The sequence below is a fragment of the Hypanus sabinus genome, unplaced genomic scaffold, assembly GCF_030144855.1.
Source record: "Hypanus sabinus isolate sHypSab1 unplaced genomic scaffold, sHypSab1.hap1 scaffold_782, whole genome shotgun sequence".
Classification (NCBI taxonomy): domain Eukaryota; kingdom Metazoa; phylum Chordata; class Chondrichthyes; order Myliobatiformes; family Dasyatidae; genus Hypanus; species Hypanus sabinus.
The window spans coordinates 130,696-138,991 of record NW_026781633.1 but is presented as its reverse complement, the minus strand read 5'-3'; the positions used below and the strand labels follow the sequence as shown (position 1 = coordinate 138,991).

At 43.8% G+C, this 8,296-nt stretch overlaps 1 long non-coding RNA gene across 1 annotated transcript in view; it reads left to right on the top strand.

Annotated features, from left to right (window-relative positions):
* Positions 1–3,645: 3,645 nt before the first annotated feature.
* LOC132390135 (uncharacterized) overlaps positions 3,646–8,296 on the top strand; it is a 74,815-nt gene continuing 70,164 nt past the window's right edge. Inside the window, exon 1 of the long non-coding RNA XR_009510796.1 lies at positions 3,646–4,104. This is a non-coding gene — a long non-coding RNA (uncharacterized LOC132390135). The remainder of the gene's footprint in view (positions 4,105–8,296) is intronic.

The window sequence follows — 8,296 nt, the reverse complement described above, 5'->3', positions numbered from 1 at the left end:
AAAGACTCGGCTGACAATGTCAATGCCCGGCTCAGCAAATATGCAGATCCCTTTAAAGAGTGAAAAAATGTAACTAGCAATACAACAGGACGGTGATCAATGAGCTCAGTGATTTGAGGAATGTGAGATAGAAACATGGAAAATAGGTGCAGGAGTAGTCCATTCTGCCCTTCGAGCCTGCAAACAAGAACAAGAGATGTTCCATTGTCATTCACGAACCAGGGCAGAACTGCCGTGGGGAATGGTCGGTCCCTGGGAGTGCTGTAAAACAGAGATATCGGGGTGCAGATATCGAATTCCTTCAAAGTGTAAACACAGGTAGGCAGGACGGTGAAGAAGGTGTTTGCCACACCAGCATTCATCGGGAGAATGACGTACATTTATAGTTGCCCTGTGAGCAGAGGGTGACATTAAACTGGAGAGGGTGCAAAATGGATTTAACAGGAGGCTAGATAGGCTGGAAATTCCTCATCAGAGTGTATGTGACATTAGAGAGGTTGATAACATAATGGCAGACATTGATATGTTCAGTAGTGAATCTGTTATCTCCAGGGTCATGGAGTTGGACGCTAGAGATTCCAGGTATAAAGTGAGAGAGGGAAGATTTAAATGGGACCATGAGGAGCAGGTTTTGTACACAGAATGCGCTATTTACTTGTAACAAACTACCGCCAGTGATGATATAGGTGGGCACCATTGCAATATCTCTTGCACTGTAGAGAGGGAAGTTTCACAGGGACATGGGCCAAATGTAGGTAACTGAGAATGGTTTTGTTTGTCCACTTTGTCAGCATGGATGTGTTGGGCTGAAGGGCCTGTTTCTGTGCTGCACGACTCAGTGACAACGTCTGTTGCTCTCGCAGAGCGGAACGGACAGTGTCAGTAGTGAGAAGGTTTGGGGGATGTAGAGAGGAGAGTGAATGGTTGAGGATGGGGCGGATGGAAAAGAATGTGGGGAAAAGTGAGATCACCTATTCCCAGGAACAAACTGTAAGAGTCATTTCCACATGGGGATGTTCAAAGGGACCTGGGTGTCATTGTAAACAAATCACTTGAGTTAACATGCAGATACAACAAGTAATGAGAGGGGCAAACAGTATTTTGTCCTGTGATCAGGAGGAGTGGAGAAGAGGGGTACAGATATCTCAGTGGATTCTATAGGGTCCTGGTGAGAGCACACCTTGAATGTAGTGACCGTGTTTGGTCACACTTCCTCAGGAAGGATATCCCTGCAATAGAGGGAGTGCAGTGACTGTTCCCCACACTGACTGGGCTGGTTCCAAGGATGGAGGGTTGGTTATGTGAAAGGACAGTGAGTGGGCTGGGTCTGTATTCCTTGCACTTAATGAGAAAACGAGGAAATCTGTTAGATTCTTTCAGGATGTGACAGACAGTAGGCAAGGAGGATCTTTCCCCTGAATGAGAGTTCCATAATTGAGGAAAATACCCTCAGAATGAGGTGTAAATCGCAAACACGAGAGAATCTGCTGATGCTGGAAATCCAAAGCAACACAAGATGCTGGTGGAACTCATGAGGACAGGCAGCCTGTATGCCAAAGAGTAAACAGTTAACACTTCGGGCCAAGACCCTTCCATCAGATCACAGTGTGAAGGTTCTCAGCCCAAAGCATCATTACTCTTTTACATCAGATTGCGGTGACATGCATTCAAGATGGAAATGGAATTATATCTTTTTAATCAGAAAATGAAGAACTTCTGTATTCGCTGGATAAGTAATCTGGAGCCTCAGGTGCTGGGTTGTGTCAAAGCTGAGATCACCAGTCTCTGGGAGAGTTTTCGTCACTCAGTCCATAAGACCATAAGATATAGGAGCAGAATTCAGCCATTTCGCCCATCGAGCCTGCTCTGCCATTTCATCATCACTGATCAATTTATCCTCTTACCTCTTATCTGCCCTTGTATCCCTTTATGCCCTGACCACTAAAGAATCTATGAATCTCTGCCTACACCCAGTGATTTGGCCTCTCCTGCTGCCTGTTGCAAAAAACTCCACCGATTCACCACTCTCTGGCTGAAGGAATTCCTCCTCCTCTCCATTCTGAAAGGATATTCTATTTTGAAGCTGTGTGGTCTGGCTTTAGACACTCCCACCACAGGAAAAATCCTCTCCACATCCACTCAATCAAGCTCTTCCACTATTTGATAGGTTTCAATTCGGCAACCCTTCTTTCTCCAACGTCACGGGGAAGAGAGGCCCAGAGCTAGGAAACGCTTTTCATATGACAAGCCATTTAATCCTGGTAAAATTCACCATTTGTGACGTCATGTCAGCAGAAAAGGTTCTGGATTTCAGAGATTTTTGTATTTTGGAATAATGGACAAATCTGCAAACCTCAATCATTAACCCATGCAATCCCAGGCACACAGATGCAAAATAAAGACAGATGTAAATTTAAAGCAGGAAAGTGGAACCTTACGAGGAGGTAAAGCCTGATTACAAGGCCTCAGAATATTGTACTCTCCAAATGGTCAAAATACAGCCAAGTAACAAGTTCGAAACTACCCACAACTTGCAGAATTACAGTGCCTCTGATTATCTTGGTCCATGGGATAAACACAAGCTGGGTCTGATCAACCCTGGCTCGGTCACCTGGGTAAGAGAGTCTCATGATTAACGACCCGAAACCCCCAATGACCCCAGGTTGCAGTACTGATGATGTGTCCCTTTGCACACCCGGTTCTTTAAGCCAAGTGGGAGTCAGGCCACGTTAATGAAAGGCATCGGCTAGATTAAAGTGGCTGCACTACACTACCCTATCCACCATAGTCCCACATATCTCACCATACTAAACTCCACAGCTTTATCTCTTCCAGCCTCACATATACATCCACCAGCCCTACCCTCAAACCCAATCCTAAGAAGGGGCACCCACCGCTTCTAACCCTGGCCACACACCCACAAACCCGAAGCCGAGTGTACGGAGGAGTAAGATCCAACAAAGGCAAGTGTTGGACCTGGTGGATGAAGGCATGGGCCGGATCAATGTGGCAGCGTTGCATGAGACTGAATCGAGAGTGACGAGATGAAGAAGCACAAGAGGGGTGATTCTCCGACTGCCCGCATAATCTCTTTGTTATTTTGATTTTGTTCTGATAGTCCTCTGTCTATTTGAATATGTTGGTATAATTCATATATAATTCCAGTGTTTCTTGTCAATGTTGTGTCTGATGAAATGTGTCTGTGATGCTGCTACAAATCCGTTGTTCCTTTCTCCTGTGTGCATAAATAAACTCGATTTGAACTTGACTTTGAAATGTCCAAATCTCTCCTTCGCTCTCCTGCTGCCCTGTGTCATGAACTGAACGTCTTCGTGTTTAATTTTACAATATTTCATCTAATTTTATTTTCGTACTGCTTTTGAAATTTGCGTTTCCCTTTTCAATTGCAGCCCGCACCCCCGCCTGTCTCTGCCCTCTGTCCTTCCTCCTGTATTAAACGCAGCGCGAACCGTCACACATTGGTGCCGCTTCCCATCCCCCAGCGTTCCGCTTGGTGATTCCTTTCTCCAAGCAGCCAATCGGAATGCTCAGCGTCGCCATTCTAATTAACATACCATTTTGTGCGCTGCCCATTTAGTCCGAGCTCCGAACAGTTTCTGATTATTATTGTGTTTGAAACCGACGGGGAAGTGCCTGATCCACCGAAACCCGCTCCCAAGAAGGGCGCCAAGAAAGCTCCGTCCAAACCGGCGAGCAAGTCTGGCAAGAGGTCGAGGAAGGAGAGTTACAAAGTGATGAAGCAGGTTCACCCCGACACCGGCATCTCCTCCAAGGCCATGAGCATCATGAATTCATTCGTGAACGATATCTTCGAGCGCATCGCGGGTGAGGCTTACCGCCTGGCCGACTACAACAAGCGGTCCACCATCAGCTCCCGGGAGATCCAGACCGCCGTGCGCCTGCTGCTGCCCGGGGAGCTGGCCAAGCACGCCGTGTCCGAAGGGAAAATGGCGATGACCAAGTACACCAGCTCCAACTGAAGACAAGTTTACTGACAAAACAAACGGGAAAATCAAAGGATCTTTTAAGAGCCACTCACGGTTTCATTAAAAGAGTTACAAAATATTGAGAAATGGACTTGAGGTAAGTTTGAAAATTGCTTTATGATGCGCTCATTCAGAATCTTATCTCCGTTACTCAGAAATTGCTGTCCACTATTCAGCAGAATCCCGATTTCTCTGTTACATTCCTGCGTACTGCACAGGCACGGAATCGTGACGCACCCCTTCGCTGTCATTTCCTCTCGGTCATCAGGTTTCTCTGAAGAAGACACTAATTGTTGCTTCTGTTTTAATTACCGTGGAGAATGCGGTTCTTTGAGTTTTGGCCCATTTTGGTTACTTCTCTTAACCCCATTCCAACACGAGAGCTGAACACTCACGGTTTGTTCGCACTGTATTTGTTAAAGCTTCACTTTCTGAAGGGCCATCCGCTGGTAAACTGACTTGAGTTTACACAATGACCGTCCGCGAACATTTATCAATTGAAAGAAATCGGTGAACTAAATCTCCAGACACCGTGGCAATATTAACTACACTTAGTTTAAATCTGTTTCACCAATCATAAACGTCCCGCTACATTTCTCCAGACTGTATATGAAGGGAGAATACGCATATTTCCGGAAGCCAGAATTTTTCACGGTCAAGACTCCAAGTTTATTTCTGATTTATCAAATTTATCTGACGTTGTATGCATTCAGGAAACCTGGTTTCCCACATTTAAATTCTTCCTTCCAGGATTATATTGTAATAAGGCGTGATGGATTATTTGGTAGAGAAGGTGCTATTGCAAATTTTATACAGAAAGGGAGAAGGCGTACAGTTGTGGATGTGAATGAAATGTATGAGACACTTGTAGAAGTATTTGATTCAACATGGAGCGACATTAAAGAGGTATATTATTATAACCATGGTGGAAAGCTTTCGATTGATGTGTTAGAGTATATGTAGCTCCAGCTCACTAAGGGTTGTATGGTTGGGGATTTTAATGCATAGACTTAACTGTGGGCTTATTCTCAGAATGATGGTGCTGGTTTGAAATGCAGAAGAGTTTTAGATATTTCACTGTGTCTAACTGGTTGGAGAGTTATGAGATTTAATGTCCATAATAGTTCTGAAATTGCTGTAAATTTAACTTTGGTTTCAAACATTCATGCTGCAGTGAGTGGGTGGTATGTCATGGGAGATGAAACATTGGGGAGTGATCATTTTCCTCTATTTATAAGCCTGGGTTTAGACCAAGATGCCACTTTGAGGAGGTGGAATTTCGGTAAAGCAAATTGGAGAAGTTTTAATGTTTTATGTGATGAATGGAACATCTGTGTGGATGGAATGGTGAGCATGATGTCGATTTCTGCAAAGAAAGGTTGTCACGTTATTCCTCAAATTTGCTGGAAGAGACTCATATTAAAAAGTGCATTAATAGGAGAAAAGCTGTACCATGGTGGACGGAGGAGTGTGCAGAGGCAATTATTGAGAAAAATGTGGCATTTTGGAAAGTTAAGAAGTATCACTGTCCGCGTGATCTTATTAAGTGTAACAGGTCACAGGCCGTGGTGAGGAAAGTAATGAAGGTTGTGAAAAATATTTACTAGAGGTCATATTGTGCTAGAATTCGAAGGACTATTAAACTTGGAGGTGTTAGGGGAATGATTAAGAAAGTGGGGGTGAGGGATTCATAGGGTTCCCAGTATTGATTAAAGAAGGTGATACAATTGTGACTGAAACAGAGAGGGTTTAGTTACTGGCTTGGTCATTTGCTGTAACTCATAATCAAAATAATGAAGAGACTAAACAATGTAGGGATAAGCTGTTAAGTGAATACCCAGACGTGTTGGAAACCTGCTGTAGCAATGACAGTGATGTAGAGTTTTATTTGTGTGAATTTAGGAAAACGATTATTAATACAGGGCTGACGGCTCCAGGAAAGGATGATATAAGTTATTGCATGTTTAAACGTATGGCCAGAGCTCTTTGGAGATAATATTACATTTTTGAATCCTATTTGGCATTCAGGCCATCTTCCCTCCTCATGGAAAATTGCAATTGTAGTGTCTATTCAGGATCCTGGTAAACCCCTGTTGGATCCTCCTAGTTATAGACCAATATTCCTGATGTCCCATTTGTGTAAACATATGGGATATATGGTATTAGAGTGGTTGAATTATATTTTGGAAAAGGGAGGGGACATGTTGTTGTTAATATACTGGATTAGTTTGAGGGGACAACTGCTGGTTCAACAGCACATGTCCCAAAAGCAGTCAATGTTTTTATGCAGAAATCTCAGCATCTACTTCAACACAGCAAGCTTCCAGAAACAATATAGTCAGTGGAAATGTCAATCCATCGCCTCCTATATTGTCGCGATGAGGCCACATTCAGGTAGGAGGAACAACACCTTGTATTCTTGCTGGTCAGCCTCCAATCTGATGGCATGAACATCGATTTCTTGATCTTCCGGTCATGCCTCCCCTCCCTCATCATTCCCCATCCACTTTTCCCTCTTGTCGCCTGCCCATCACCTCCCTCGGGTGTTTCTCCCACCCCCACTTTTCTTTCTTCCACGGCCTTCTGTTCTCTCCTATCAGACTTGCCCTTCTCCAGCCCTGTAGCTCTTTCACCAATGAACTTCCCAGCTCCTTACTTCATCTCTCACTCTCCCAGTTCCAGTTATCACTTTGTGTTTCTCTCCCCCTCCCCCACCTTTAAATTTACTCCTCATTGTTTGTTCCCCAGTCCTACTGAAGAATCTTGGCCCAAAATGTAAACTGTACTTTATCCACAGATGCTGCCTGGCCTGCTGAGTTTCTCTAGTATTTTGTGTGTTCTTGGATTTCAATAACTGCAGATTTTCTCCTCTTTATTACTCAATGTCAACAGGCATTCTGTATGACAACTGTCAAAGTCCCACTGCAGATATGAGACTCGAGGTTCGGCAGATGCTGAGAATAAACTGCAAAGTAACACACAAAGTACTGCAGGAGCTCAGCAAGTCAGGCAGCATCTCAGCAGAGAAATAAACAGTCTAGGTAGGATGAAGTGTTTGGGCCCATAATATTCACGATTTATTCCTCTGCATAGATGCTGCTGGGGCTACTGAGACCCGCCAGCATTTTGCAAACATAAACCTCTTTTTTTTCAGTCAATCAGTTTCCAGATGTTGCTGAACTTTCATTTGTAGCCTCATCCTCCTGCTCTGGTTCCATCTTTCTACTCCCCATCAACTCGAGCCTCCATCACATCTAGAGCCTCCTTTTTGCTGACCCCACTTGTTTCTGCTCCATCGAATATTTACCCACCATTCTGCTCATACCTTAGAGGAGAGCATTGTATTGCAACAGTCTGGCTGTGTGTGGCACGGCCCTTCAAAATCAGTGAAAATCACCCAAAACAGTCAATGGAGAAGGGCAGAGCCTATATTACCAGCAATATCGAGGAGCAGATAGGGAAACAGATTCCGGAAAGGTGTAAGAATAACAGAGTTGTCATGATGGGAAATTTTAATTTGCCAAATATAGATTAGCATCTCTCTAGAGCAAGGGTTTTTATGAGGTGGAGCTTGTTAGGTGTGTTCTGGAAGGCTTCTTGACACAATACGTAGTTAAGCCTACAAGAGGAGAGGCTGCACTTGATTTGGTATTGGGAAATGAACTTGGTCAGGTGTCAGATCTCTCAGTAGGAGAGCATTTTGAAGATAGTGAATATAATCCTGTCTCCTTTACAATATCATTGGAGAGATATCGGAGCAGACAAGTTAGAAAAGCATTTAATTGGAATAAGGGGGATTATGAGGCTATCAGGCAGGAAATTGGAAACAAATGCTCTCAAGGAAAAGTACGGAAGTAAGGCAAATGTTCAGGGAATACTTGAGTGAAGTTCTGCAATAGTTACGTTCCAATGAGACACGGAAGTGATGGTAGTGTGCAGAAACTCTGGTGTACAAAGGCTGGTCAAGAAGAAAAGAAAACATTACTTCTTACTACTTACTTCTCCTGACAGTAAGAGTGTTCACTTTGATCTGTAAATATGTGGATTTCATCTCCAGGCACAGTGAGGATATAAAATCCCCATTTGAATACACTCAGATATGAACTGATTGTTCATAGTCACAGTGCATTGATTACTCCTCACAAACATGTCTATCCAAATAGAAACTATTTGCGCCATTGCAAAATACTCCACTTGAGGTTCCTCCCCTCCCTGAATCACAATATATAGGGGACAACCACCTAAATCTGATACAGCAGCTCAAAGAAAGCAACTTCCATTTCTTTGTT